Here is a 15,454-nt window from a genome sequence, read left to right as displayed (position 1 = left end):
TCCCCTTCCCATCCCCAGCTCTCTCCTTCCCATCACAGTCAAGGCTTATGAAGAGCTGTCTACACCGCCTCTCCTTCATTTACTCTTCAACCCTCAGTAATCTGCTTTCTATTCCCATCTTGAAAAGGTTACCAATGATTTCACAGTTGTTAAATCCAATAGACACGTTTCGGTTGACATTTTATTTGAACTTTATGGGACATTTGGCCTTTTGGACCACTCCATTCTTGAAATTCTTCCCTTAATTTCTTTGGCACTATTCTCCTGGTTAATCTAGCTGTCTTGTTCCTTCCCTTCTCAATACCCTCTGTTTTGTACTTAAAAATTGGTTTTCCCCAGGGTCCTCTTCTCAGCCTGCTTGTGTTTCTTATTCTATACCTTCTTCTTGGGCAGCCTCTCATCTATGCTTATGACTTAGGCCACCACTTCTGTGCAGTTATTTCCACATTCTTCGTGCCCACACTAGACTACTCTCCAGAGCTCTAGGTTTGCATATTCAACATATTTTTGTTGTGTATTCCAAAGCTACACAAGAAACGCTACTTCCAAAGCAGAACTGAACTCATGCTCTCCTTCCAGCAACACTCATCCCCACCTCACCTGTGTGGAATTCCCACCACTCCTTATTTCAGTGGAGCAGCCTATCTGAGCCCACGTTCCCTGGGGAAAGAAACCTGGGCATTATTCTAACTTCTTCCTTTTATCTTGCTTCTACACTTCCAATTCATCAGTCTTGTTTATTTGATTTTCTAGAGACTTTGGTACTTATTGCCTCCTCTCCACACCCATTGCTTCTCTTCTGTAAGTTTAGACACTTTTGCTTTCTTTTTAAGAAGGAAATTCCTGAGCTCTCTGATCTGCTTCACCAGCAACTGCCAGGCCTGCTCCCAGTTCTGGGATTCCCTGCTGGGCAATCACACACCTGCCCAAGCACAGCACTCAAGTCTCCCAAGAATTTAGCCCTGAAAGACTTCCTACTTAAGAAAAAATTCCTTGGTTAACTTATTCAGAGATCACAGAGGCCAACACAACTGCAGACCAGAGGAGAAAGTCTGGCTTTTTTTTTTTTTTTTTTTTTTTTTTTTTTTTTGCTGCTAAAACCCAATTCAAAGACCCAGGCTCCTTGAGCTTCCTGCAGGGTGATTTTCCTATTTCCTCAGAGGTAAATCCAACCTAGATCCTATCTGGGTGTGCTAGTCCAGATTTCCACATTTTGTTATTTTCCTCTATCTTATCAGTAGGAGAAACAGATTGGAATTTAGGTTCATGAATGCAGCTTCCTGTTTCTCTCTACTAGTGTCTCAAATCTTTTCCTGTTTCCCACCCTCCCTTCAGCTGTCAGTGTGATCTTTCTTATATTTAATCGGACTCCTTTCCTCCCATCTCCCATAGGCAACACTCAGACAAGAACAAAAGAGGAGATGTGGGCTGTTGGGTCCATGGAAGTGTAATACGGAGTTCTCCCTTTTGAAGCTTTAAGGCTCTGTGACACCAGCCTTCTATCCCACTAGGTAAAACTCAAAGCTTTCCTCAAATTTCAACTCAAGCACTTGATTCCAGGGCCAGAGTGTGCCCTCCAGCAACCAGTGTATTGTGTTTGTTCTTTGCCTGTTTCCCCAGTGCAGTGTGAGCTTTGTGAGAGCAGGGTTCTGACTTTTCTTGTTGATGTTCCTGGGGTCAAGCACATCCTAGACATTTCATTCAAGCTTGCTGAATGAACAAATCAGACTTCACATCCCTTTTCACCAGCCATGGAAAAAAAACAAGTCAACAAAAAAACTGACATCTCTTATTTGGATGTATCACCTACGTGAGGTGCTGATTGCTTAAGATTCTACTCCAGAGATTTTAAACCTAGAGTTCAGGGATGCCCCCAGACACTTCTATGGGTCTGTCAACCCTCAGAAACATAATGCAAATTGTTTGGTATTATGTGTATTTTTTTTTGGGGGGGGGGACAAAGTCTTACCTTTCCACTGACTTTCAAAGAGTCTGCGCTTTCCTAGCTAAGTGATCTTCTCACCTCCAAGCTCTTTTCATCCCAACATAAGTGTACCCCGACCAGGGTCTCCTCCTGAAGTTCCAGTCTCATCCTGCCAGTTCCAGTTTAGACTTTTCAGACTTCTTCCAAAGCCTTCCTTAATCAGGCCCCATCCTACACTTGCAGCATAATTTTACATTGCCCTCTTATTCTGAACCCTTGTTCTGGGCAGCCCACTGTCTTCTGTCATAGTCCTAGCTCTCCTCCTGCACTTTGCAGGGATTCTGGGGGCCTGGGCTTGGGATTTGGACCACTGGGGAGGTATGGGGGAAACTCATAGGACACTCCTAGGACACTCATGGAGCACTGCAGAGATGGTAGAGGTTGGAGGAACCTGAGCACATGATGATAAATGTACAGTGAATCCCTGTTGTCTGCCTCCGGAGTGGTAGAGTTTTTGAGCAACAGAATCATGGAGGATGTATTCTGGGGAGAAGCCCTCAGGGATGTGATTATTTGGTTTAGTTAGCAAAAAAAGATAGAACAAGGTAGTGGTTTGGTTGATATTTTGGGCCTATCTTCACATGGAGGATGATGGGAGGGCTCAGAGGTGGGCAGTGAGCAAGCAGTCACTGAGTATGGGTGGAGAGTGCAGGCAGAGGGGGCACTGTTCCAGGTCAGCATCAGGGAGATCAGCAGAAGGGAGCTTGTCAGTCAGTCAACTAATATTAATTGAATAGCTACTTCATACCTGGCAGAACTCCATTCATGTGTCTGGATTTCAGGAGCTGGATTTTAGTCACAAGAAGGAGACTAATTGTGTGGAGTTGGTAGAAGAGAGATTGGACATTGGGCAGATTACCAAGGCTCTAATTGGGTATGGGATGCAGTTCTAGGGGCCCAAGGTAGGAATCCTGCTCCTCACAGAATAAAGCAGAAGTATGACTGAACTTTTTAAATTGGAAATGTGGATAGAATAGGACTAGCAACAAGGCTAGATTCCCTAACTTAATCCCAAGGAATAAGTCTGTAGTGGTAGAATGTAAGGCACTATGAAGATAGTAGATAATAGCTCACTTTTATCGAGTACTTCCTATGTGAAAGATATTAATGCTTTTCAACTTACTGTTGAACGCATTTCATGCGTGCTGTTTCACTTAATCCTCACAACAACCCTATCATCCTCACTTTTTGGAGGAGGAAACTGAGAAGTGGATGGTTAAGGAATACCTTGTCCAAGGTCACACTCACACACACATTGGTTGGTGATGGAGCTGGGATTTGAACCCAGGCTAGCCATTTCTGAGCAAGCTCTCAAACCCACCTCATAGGCAGTTGTCCATTCTGCAAATCTGACTTGAAGGTGTCTTGCAACATTCAGTGAGTGCTCAGTATATATTGCTGCCTTACTAAGTGTTATTTGTCTCTAGTGTCTACTCCTTCCGTTGCTTCCGAGGTCCCCGTACTTCCTACTCTGTGGATGGTTCTGACATTAAGTATTGGAAAGGCAGAGACAGAGTGGGGAAATTTCAGAGAAAAGCAACAAAAATGATTCAAGAAAGAAAAAGATTGACATATGAGGAAAGATAAAAAGAGACATATTTATCTGACTGGGCTGGGCTATAGCTAAGAAAGGATGTGAACACCCAAGAGGGCAGAGAATGGGCTAGATCTGTCTTCTTTTAGGTACTTTACAGCTCCATCATCAATACTGCTCTCTCTGTGGTCTCATGCTGAAATCCAACAAGGATTTATTGAGTGTAGGAAGCTTTGCTTTTAGATTCACTGTGTTTCTAGAGGCTGCATCTTAAGCGGATCACCTGTAAGGTAGAAACTGGAGGGCACCTGTGTTAGTGCCTTCATCTTAGCTGAGGTATTTTGGCATTGTTGTTTCAAGTCATCATATGAGTGGAATAAGATGGCAAGATACGATTTTTATACCTGAAAGAGACCTTAAAGATCATCGAATCCTCATTTTGTAGGTGTGAAGACGGAAGCTCTAAGTAGTTAAGTGGTCTTCCCAGTCATATGGTGAAATTGGTGACCAGGGAGGCAGGGAGGCAGAGAGGCATCCCGTTAGAAAGCATAGCTTGAAAAAAAGCTGTGACAAAGAGCCAGGCCGACCACATGTAGATATACTGAGGGACCACTTTGTATCAGGGCCAGTTCCAATCTCTGAGATCTAGCCAGAAAATGGATAGGCCAGGTCCCTGCCCTCACAGTACTTACATTTTCATAGAAATTATTGTGGTTGGCAAATCCATGTCAAACCCAGCTGCCCTCCCTCCTGGATCTGTACCCATGCCGCCAACAGTCAATGGACAAAAATATACAACCCTACCTACTGTTCTTTAAATTCACGACCACTTATATCAAATGGACACTCAACACAGCCCTGAGATTTTATTCTTTAACATTTTTTCTTTTCTGCTTGTAGTGGTTTAGAAATATGTTTGCTAATTTTTTGACGTTTCTTTCATTAAGAGATAGAGTCCATGTCCCTGCCCTTGGATCTGGGCAAGACATTGTGACTGCTTCCATGACTGGAACACAGCAGAAGGGACATCCTATGACCATCATGATTCTGCCAATTTCTTTTGGGACACTGGGAGCCTTTGGCTGCTGTGTGAAAGGTCCAGCTCTGAGGCCTCCATGTGGAGAGACCACATGGATGGACTGTATGTATGTATATATAAACAGTTGACCCTTGAACAATGTGGGGGTTAAGGGTGCCAGCCCTTGAGCCATTGAAAATCTGCATGTGATTTTTAACTACCCCTAAAACTTAACTACTAATAGCCTACTGTTTCCCAGAAACCTTACCAACAGTATAAACAGTCAATTAACATATTTTGTATATTATATATATTATATACTGTATTATTGCAGTAAAGCTAGAGGAAAGAAATGTTACAATCCCAGGGGAGAGAAAATACACTTATAGTACTGTATTTATCAAAAACACAATCCATGTATAAGTGAACCCATGCAGTTCAAACCCATGTTATTCAAGAGTCAACTGTATGATAAATATATGTAGGTGTGTATACATATATGTATATATGCATTGAGGTTTATTTGAGGTGTATGTGTGCATCTGGGAGAGAGAGAGAGAGAGAGATCCAAGGAGATGGAGATTTCTCAGCTCAGGAGCCAGACTTGTGTGTGAACAAACCTTCAAGATGACCCAGGCCCCACCCACAATCTGACTGCAATTTTATAAGGGACCTTGGACAAGAACTGCCTAGCTGGGCACACTCAATCTCTAGACTAATGAACAAAATATAGGATTGTTATTTTTATAGTCACTGTTTTGGGGTGACTTAAACATGTAACTAATATATAACTAATGTATAGATATGGTTAGAAAAATCCAAACAGTGCCAGTAGGTATACACTGAAAATGCTGTCTTCTCTTCTAGTCCCTAAGGGAAGCCACATTAATATCATTGCATACAGATGTATCATATATACTTTTAAAGCACACTATTTGTATGAGTCACTCACTCATTCATTCTTTTTTGGGCCCAGACTCTGTTTTAGGGATACAGTGGTGAGCAAAAACAGATGTGATTCCTGTCTTCATGGAATTTTACATTTGTGGCACATGTGGTGGCCTTCATGAGGACCTTCAAAAAGATCCTTTTCCTTGCCCAAATTCTGATCAAGTTGAAATATAAAAGACTGACATCAAAAGTCCTTGACCAAAGATTATTTACCTCTATTTTTGCTAAGGGCTAAGTTGAAAGACATAAGACAGTGTGCAAACCACATGGTCTTCCTGGTGCTGATGTCAGAGCTGGTCAGCTGTACCCACCCAGTCACAGTCAGGGCTGATCTGGAATGGGCTTCCCCAGGTGAGGGACTGCTCGGTAAGGTGCTGGGGAGGAGTAGAAAAGAGTTCCTGTCCCCTGTGGTAAGAGGGAGTTGCTGAGCAGGGCATGGCCAGTTATTTCTTCCAATTTTACCAAGTGCCTGAGTTACTCTACCTCCTGTGGGTTGAATGCATAAAGGGGCAAAGAGGGCTCATAGTGCATACTACTGGAGGCTCTCTCCATATGGAAGGGGACAAGTGTTCTTTCTTCACAGGGGAGAGAGGATATCAAACATACAGAGGTAAAATTTACATTGTTGACACGTCCCTTAAGTCGAGGTTCATGGCAATTTACTAATTTATTGATGGACATTTCAATTGTTCCCTTATTTTGTTCTTACAATAATGAAGCAGGGAACATCCTGAGACATAGATCTAGTAATATATTTTCTGGCTAACTAGTGATAAGTACATTCAGGAGCAGAGTTGCTGGATCAAAGGAAAGGTACATTTTGATGGCTAGTGGCGAATTGCTATCCAAGAATGTTGCACCAGTCTGCATTCCCATCAATGGTGTATGAAAGTAGTTACCAGCTACAACAATAGAAGCATAAGGTCTGTTTCAAATTATTCAGATAGAATATTCCATTTATACAAAATCATACAAGGTGATCTCAGATAAGTTTATAGAGCGTTTGCTAGGCACTTTACTTACATAATCTTACTTAATCCTCCATCCTATGAAGAGGGTTATTATGAGTTCCATTTCAAAAAATGATGATATTGAGGCTACACAAGATTAAACTGCCCAAGGTCACAAAGTTGTAAATGGCAGAGAGGGTTTGGATCCAGGCAGTCTGGTTCCTGCGGTTGTGTGCCTAGCCCTGGACACTGCAAAGCCACACAGCACACCAGCTGTGACATACAGCATCTCTACAAGGAAGAAAAGATTGTAATAAGATGTGGTGCTGTAAAAAGATGAATTCTTTCAGGAAAAGGTGCTGCTTTCATGCAAATGTTCCTGATAATAAAGAGTATGAAAGAATCATCGACAATGTGTGGTGTATATAAGAACTGCTAAATAAAATGTTTTCCAAAGATTTGCATGAAACATCAGCTGGGTTTGGATGCTTGTTGGTTGTTTAAAATGTTTATTCATGTTGAACAATGTTTATTTATTGAAAGTGCCATCTATTTAAATCAAATTATCTCCATAACTGAATATTTATATGGATGCTTTATTGAATATTCCCAAACATTTGCCCGAACCACAAATGATTTATTCACAGTTATAAATGTTTACTTCTTTAGAGTAAAAAATTGCTTAAAAGGAACTTAAAAGCAAATTGACATTTCTGTAGTTTGTGAACATCTGCAATGCTTTTCTGCACATTAGCTGCTAGATATTTCTGCCTTAGAAAATGGCTAGATACTCTAATTATTTATGTTCAATAAAATATTTAAAATTTACACAGCATCTCTTTTATTGTGTTGTATAACAGCCCCAGCTCTTGGCTCTGGGACAGGCTGGTAATAGATAGATTTTGAGATTTTTCAAACACCTCAGCTTTGCGCCAGCATTTAATTAGCTGAAACCCCATTTATTTTACTGTACACTCCAGCGCCATGAACATTAGGCCTTAAATAATCCTGGGCTGAACAGATGCCAGTACAGGCTGTGAAAAAAAGCAATAAACAAAGTGATGTAGTGCCTCACAGTTTTGTTCACTGTATTGACGGTTCCAAGGGACTAGATTTGGAAACTTTACTCATATCTGTAAAGGATCACGGACTCCCTGATTGATGGAGCTATTGTGCGCTTATGTGGCTTAGGGGAAGATGAGCACTCCGGAAGTCTGGAGGCCTGGGTGGGAAGCCTTGATGTCCTCACACGTAAAGTGGGGGTCTGCTCCTCTCTTTCTGGGGTGCCAGTGCCTTGTTATTGCTGTCTTAATGAGCGCTATTTCATTGTTTTTGAATTAGGTGGGGGCCTCAGTTTTCCCAGGTTAACTTCAACACCTTCTCTCCCCAAACACATGCACCCATCTAGTGTCAACCTTAAAAGAATCCTGTCTTGGTCCCACTAGTGAAGCAGCGAACACATTGGAGAGACTGAAGGTGGGCCAGTCTGGAGCAAAAAGGCACACATTTGCCAGGAAGGTGGCTTGGATGGCTGATTCTACATGTCCACACTAGCCAGCTTGTTCTCCACTACTACATCCCATAAGCCTTAAATTCTCGGGCGTAAGGAGATACTCACCCCCAGGGCAAGGTCTGTGGCAATGGGAAAATAAACCAGAAAATAGGAATAGGCTAACTCCAACCCTGTAAATCTCTACTCTTCTCTCCACCATCCTTTCCTCAAAGTCCTCTTTCTCTTCCTCAACACTTCTTCAAGGCGCAAGAACAATATGGGAGAAAATGAGGGGAAAATCAGAAGAATGTGGAACAAAGAGCAAGAAGAAATAGATTAGGTGACTTGGATTACACCCAGCCAAGAAGGCAAATGGGATAGGCAGCTGCGAATAGATACAGAGGGGACGGACTGCCCCTTGCTCCCCAGCACTCACCTATTAGTTGATGGCCAGCGATGAACAAAATGGGGAAAGAGTGCCTCTCTCCAGGGGCAGGGGGGTCTACTGTGACACTGGTCGAAGGGCAAACCAATTATTGTATATCCTTTGGTTCTTTGGTGATGGGGGAGGTGGCAGGAGTGATCGTGCATGCGTGTGAATGGAAGGCAGGCTATGCTATTACTCTCCTTTGCTTCAGCTTGGCTTTTCTCTGCTTCTGTCCACAGTCCATGATTGTTGTAAACTAAAACACCTGCACCCTTAACTCTCCTCTGTCCTGCCTGACCACGTGAGGTTAAGGTGGTGATGACACAGGTCTAGCTGACTTTGCTGGAGCTCACTCTGCCTGGGTGTGCTGCTTTGCTAACCCTTGCCTTTCATTTCTGGGACTGACCAGGTGAAGTCTGGAGGACAGGTAGACTAGCTCTCTTAAGAGGAAACTTTAACAAAATATTGCCTTAGATGTTTGTTTTTTTATAGCTACAAGGGAGCCGTGTACTGTATGCGCAGAGAGGACATTTTTAAAAATGTTTATTTATTTATTTTGGGGGAGTGGGAGGCAGAGAGAGAATCCCAACGTGGGGCTCGAGCTCATCAATCATGAGATCATGACCTGAGCCGACATCAAGAGTCAGACGCTTTCATCGACTGAGCCACCTGGGAACCCCAGGGAGAGGAAATTTTTTTATTGAAGTACGGTTGACACACAATGTTACATTAGTTTCACGTGTACAATACAGTGATTCGACATCTCTGTATGTTGTGCTGTGCCACAGGTGTAGTTACCCTCTGTCACCACAGATGCTATCACAGTTCCACTGACTGTATTCTCTGTTCTGTGTCTTTCATCCCTGTGATTTGTTCTACAGTTAGAAGCCTGGACTCCCGCACCCTTTCACCCATTTTGCCCATCCTCTCCCCCTGGCAACCACCAGTTTGTTCTCTGTATTTATGGGTTTGTTTCTCCTTTTTGTTTGTTACTTTTGTTTTTTAGATTCCACACATGAGTGAAATCATATGGTATTTGTCTTTCTCTGTTTGACTTATTTCACTTAGTGTAATACCCTCTAGGTCCAATCATGTTCTTGCTAACGGCAAAGTTTCGTTCCTTTTTACGGCTAAGTAATATTCCATCATGTGAGTGTATTATATATATATGTTAACATGTTGATCTTATAATACATTATATAAAAAATATAAATATATAAAACATGTAATATATGGTGTATAATGTAATATATATCATATTATATAATATAATAATTTATATATATATTTAACATCTTTATCCATTCATCTATTGATAGATATTTAGGTTGCTTCCATATCTTGGCTATTGTAAATGATGCTGCAATAAACATAGGGGTGCATATATCCTTTTAAATTAGTGTTTTTGTTTTCTTTGGGCAGATACTCAGTAGTGGAATTACTGGATTATATGGTATTTCTATTTTTAATATTTTTGAGGAATCTCCATACTGTTTTTCACAGTGGCTGCACTAGTTTGCCTTCCCAGCAACAGTGCATGAGGGTTCCCTTTTCTCCACATCTTCGCCAACACTTGTTATTTCTTGTCTTTTTGATACTAGCCATTCTGATAGGTGTAAGGTAATAGCTCATTGTGGTTTTGATTTTCATTTCCCTGATGATTAGTGATGTTGAGCATCTTTTCTCCAAGCTCAGTGTGGAGCCTGATGTGGGGCTCGATCCCATGACCCTAGAATCATGACCTGAGCTGAAGTCAAGAATCCGATGCTCACCTGACTGAGCCACCCAGGTGCCACTCTAGCAGAGTATTCTTACTTGCTGATGATTTTATACTTATTGATCTTTAATGTAATTATTTATTTGTTTATTACTTTAAAAATGTTTATTCTTGAGAGAGAGAGAGAGAAAGAGGGACAGCATGAGTGGGGGAGGGACAGAGAGAGAGAGGGAGACACAGAATCCAAAGCAGGCTCCAGGCTCTGAGCTGTCAACACAGAGCCCCACACGGGGCTTGAGCTCACAAGTTGTGAGATCATGACCTGAGCCGAAGTCAGATGCTTAACCAACTGAGCCACCCAGGTGTCCCTGTTATTTATTTTTTAAATGTTTATCTATTTTTGAGAAAGAGAGATAGAGACAGCTCAAGCAGGGGAGGGGCAGAGAGAGGGGGATAGAGGATCTGAAGCAGACTCCACACTGACAGCACAGAGCCCGATGTGAGGCTTGAACTCACCAACTGGGAGATCACGACCTGAGCCAAGGTTAGATGCTTAACCAACTGAGCCACCCAGATGCCCCTAATGTAATTATTTTTTGAACCATTTTGCAAAAATTTAAAAAGACCTTGAAAATCAGGAAAAAAATTTGTTTGCTTAGTAAATTTTTTTTGTTCTTTGTCTTTGGCATTGGCTGTGTGTTTTATGAGAAACTGAATTTAAAACTTCTAATATGTGGGATACCTTTTTCTGAGGCGCCCAGGAGACAGTGTCACATCAAGCACTGTTGTCAGCTTGTTGTCTTCAGAGCATCCAGCGTCGATTATTTCCTCCTGGAGCCAGGTTTGAAGGGAGGCCTGTCAAACAGCAATAAGGTAATGTTGTTTAAAATAAATATTTCATCAAAGTAAAAGCATGTGGGAGAAACATCTTTTTCACTTCATTGACAGGTTGAGTTTGCTTTCATTAAAAAAAAAGTTTGAAAGTTCTCGATAGCCTGTGTTGAAGGTTACCACTACCTTCCTGAGTCATTGAGGAAGGGATGTGACTACATTCCCACCCCACTACATCAGGGTGGGGTGGGAATCACTGGATGATGGCGTGGCAGCTAAACTGAATATTTAGAAGAAGTTTGGCATGTATTACACATCTGGAAAAGAAAGGTGTATTAGTTTCCTAGGGCTGTTATGACAACAGACGGGGCAGCTTAAAACACCAGACATTTATTGTCTCACAGTTCTGGAGTCTAGAAGTCCGAAATCAAGGAATAGGCGGGGTCATGCCTCTGAGACCCCTAGGGGAGAATCTTCCTCACCACTTCCTGATTCCTGCTGGTTTGCCAAACAATCCTTGGCATTCCTCAGCTTGCAGACCTACCACTCCACTCTGCTGTCTTCACACAGCATTCTCTCTGTGTGTGTGCACGTTGTCAGTCTCTGTGTCCAAATGCCCACTTTTGTAAGGACACTGGGCATATTGGATTAGAGCCCACCTGTGATCTCATTTTGACTTGATTACCTCTATAAAGACTCTACTTCCGGGGCGCCTGGTGGCTCAGTTGGTTGAGTGCCCGACTTCGGCTCAGGTCAAGATCTCATGGTTTGTGAGTTTGAGCCCAACATTGGGCTTTGTGCTGACAGCTAGGAGCCTGGATCCTGCTTTACATTCTGTGTCTCCCTCACTCTCTGCCCCTCCCGTGCTCGTGCTCTGTCTCACTCTCTCTCAAAAAATGAATAAACATTAAAAAAAAAGACTCTACTTCCAAAAAAGGTCACATGTCGGTACTTGGGGTTGAGGACGTCAATGTATCTCTTTTGGGATGATAAATTTAGCCCATAACAAAAGGCTTCCCATATCGAACCTGAAATAATCAGGAAGGAGTTTCTCATACATATCCTCCGTTACTAGAATTTTGGAGCAGGGAAGCAAAATGGTGACTTTGATGCCATTTATTGTAAGAGCTTTACCTTTTTTTTTTTGAGGGTTCTTTTTTTTTGACAGCTCCTAGCTGTCATGTTCCTTTTTGACACCCAATAGGATCATTGCCTGGTACTAATCAAGGTCCATTTGGGCCTCTCCTAGTGGTGCCCCATGTTCTTGGTCTTTCCTGACTCCTTTCCTCCTATCAAAAGTGCTAGGTTTGAACAAGTCATTTTTCATGGCCATCTCCCCTCACTGGGGTTGGAGTAGGTACCATGGGGTTAAGTCCATCAGGGTCATCATTGAAATGTTCACTGTTCATTCTCATAATGCTGTCTTGCCATCTCTGGGGACTTACTCCTAAGCAGGATGGTTGGTCTCCATCTGCAACTTCTGTTTTTTTTTTTTTTTTTCTTAAGTTTATTTATTTATTTATTTTTTTTGAGAGAGAGAGAGAGAGAGAGAGAGAGAGAGAAGAGAAAGAGAGTGAGGGAGAGCAGAGGAAGGGCAGAGACAGAGAGGGAGAGGGAGAATCTGAAGCAGGCTATGCACTGACAGCGTGGAGTTTGACATGGGGCTCCATCTCATGAACTTGGAGATCATGACCTGAGCTAAAATCCAGAGTCAGATGCTTAACTGACTGAGCCACCCAGGGGTCCCTCCATTTGCACCTTCTGATTTCTTCTCCTCTTCCTAGGAGAATGACCCTTTTCCTTATTCACTGCCTTCTCTTCCAGTATAGCAAAATGTTTGCCATCCCACCCCTTGGGCCAGTTTCTTTCAGAGTGGGGCTACTGGCAGGCTCGGGAGTTTTCTTCTAGCTAGGCAGAGACTCTAAGACCACAAAAGAGAATGTCTACTTTTCCTGGCAGAAAGTCTTAGCTTTTACAAATGCTGTAGGCCATAGAATAAGGGAAGAGAGGCTTGCAGTCCATTCTTGGAAAGCTTGCTTTATCCCCCAGAGTGGGCAGAATGACTTTGTGTGAATGTAGCAAAGAGGAAGACAAAGTGAGGTTTCATGTTAAAAACAAGTTGCATCCTATTATAGGCAGATTCCCTGGGCCAGTCTCGTCTGACTAGATGCATGTGTAAACTCCCTGGGGGACACACAGGAGTGAGTGGGGGTACAGGGTGTTTGTCAGGGATGTGGTCTCAGTCTTTCCCTTTTGTAGATACATAGTAGTTGCTCATTAAGTGTACTTTTCTTTTTAAAAATATTTTTGAAGTTTATATATTTATTTTGAGATGGAGAGAGAGAGGGAAAGAGTACAGGCATGAGCAAGGGAAGGGCAGAGAGAGGGAGAGAGAGAATCCCAAGCAGGCTCCATTCTGTCAGTGCAGAGCCTGACACAGGGCTGGTTCTCAAAAGCCGCAAGATCATGACCTGAGCCAAAATCTAGAGTCGGACGCTTAACTGACTCAGCCACCCAGGTGCCCAAGAAGGGTACTTTTCAAACCTGAAATAATCTTTAGGTAATTTAATTTAATTTCAGAAAGTTTAATTTGAGAAAGCTCCTGTTGGATAATTTGGGTACTTGTTATATGCTGCCCCTATAACAAATTACCATAAATTTGGTGGCTTAAAACATCAGAACTTAGTTCTTTGTCAGTTCTGGAGGCCTGAAGTCTGAAATCAGCATCACTTGGCTGAAATCTGGGTGTTGGTGGGCTGCAACCCCCCTCACAGGCTCTCTCTTCCAGCTTCTGGTGGCAGCTGGCATTGGTTGGCTTGTGGCTGCGTCACTCTGATTTCCACTTCTGTGGTCACGGTATCTTCTCCTCTTCTGTCTGTGTCAGATCTTCCTCTGCCTTTCTTTTACAAGGGTACTTGTGATTATGTTTAGGGCCCACTTGGATAATCCAGGATAATGTTCCCATCTCAGGATCCTGGACTGAATTGCATGTGCAAAGTCTTTGCCAGGTAACGTGACATTTACAGGTTCCAGGGATAAGAGGCTGGTTTCTTTGGGTACCATAGTTCAGCCCACCACAGGTATTATGTGTGACATACAGATCTGCTCTGGACTCAGGAGTGGCAGAGCACTGATTATTTCTTTACAAAGAGGCTCACAGAAACCTCATCCTAACTGAAGTTCCTCTTACCTCTCAACAATGGAGAGAAGCATTCCTTTCTCAGGGTCCTTGTACCCCTGGAACCCAGCTACCTAGAAGCCACAGGAGGTAGGAGGGCGCCTCAGATGGGGCTCAGGATTCTTGCTCGAGCTTAGTAGAGTAACTGTTAGTTTGGTGCTGGTCTGTGTAGGGCATTAGGAAAGTTTGGCTTGACTTTGAAGTCTTCCTTGAGGCTTGTTATAGCTTGTTGAAAGCCCCAGGGGATGTGTTTTCCCCTAAACTCATCCCTGGGATTTGGCTACGCTGTTTGCTATTGATAAGGTTTTGGGAAAATGGTGTAATTTAACAAAGGTTATTGGTTTTACTCTCCTGGTGCTTCTTTAATTAGGCTGCCGACACCAAGCAAGGCAGAGTTTTGACATTCAGAACAAGGGTTAGAGCTGTAGCTAGATCCAAACTTGGAATCACTAAGGACCTAGTAGGTAACTTTTCTGTACCCAATTAGCATTTAAACGTGAGTTCATTAATTTGGCTCTTTGTATGCAGAATTTTCCCTTCATTTACCTTTTTAAAACAGGAACTGCTGGCATGGAAGGTTATTAGTATATTAACAAAAAATGTAGTTAGTAATAAAATACATTCCCCTTCTTGCCTTGTGTTAGTTCTTGTTCTTAATCCCCACTTACATTTTTCTGAGCCAAGGGATTCTCCATCTCACCTCCATCTCAGGAAAGTCACTTAATTTAATCCCTTGCTCTAGGCTATATTTCTGGGATACCTCTGGATACCTCTGGATTCATTATTCGAAGGACAGATGTAATTGTCTTCTGGGGAAATGGCTACATCTACCCAGGTGTATTCTTTTTGGGTTAATTATGGTCATTGCTTCGCTGCATCTTGGATGATGTTTTCATCTGGGAAATGTAACCAGTGAAGATGCTAGGAATGGCATATTGAGAGTCAGCTGTTCTCAGGCTGTGCTGCTTGGAACACTGGTGGTTTACCTCTGGAAAAAGACAAGGGTGAAATACGTAAGTGAAAGGAAGAGATTATTGGCATCTACTGTTGCAGGCACACTTGAGCACATAGCAAATGACTGACCAAGGAGCAGGTGAATGTTAGTGGGGAGACTCTGAAACTGCTCATCTGGCTTTGGTTGAGTTATTTTTCCTGTGGACCCGGGCACTGACAGTCGTAGTGTTGCTAAATCGCATACACCTGCTATAATATAACATAATCATTTTTTCCCTGTTAATACAAATGTTTCTAAGCTGTGTGATAGAATAAATGCATTTCATGGTGTCAAAAGAAAAGCATTTTGGTGACTCAAATAGAGCTGAAAGCCTTTACTCAGCTGGGGTGCATCAGGGTGCACCTGCAGGCTGGGTAA

The sequence above is a fragment of the Panthera tigris genome, chromosome B3, assembly GCF_018350195.1.
Source record: "Panthera tigris isolate Pti1 chromosome B3, P.tigris_Pti1_mat1.1, whole genome shotgun sequence".
Lineage (NCBI taxonomy): Eukaryota > Metazoa > Chordata > Mammalia > Carnivora > Felidae > Panthera > Panthera tigris.
This window is presented reverse-complemented; position numbering follows the sequence as displayed.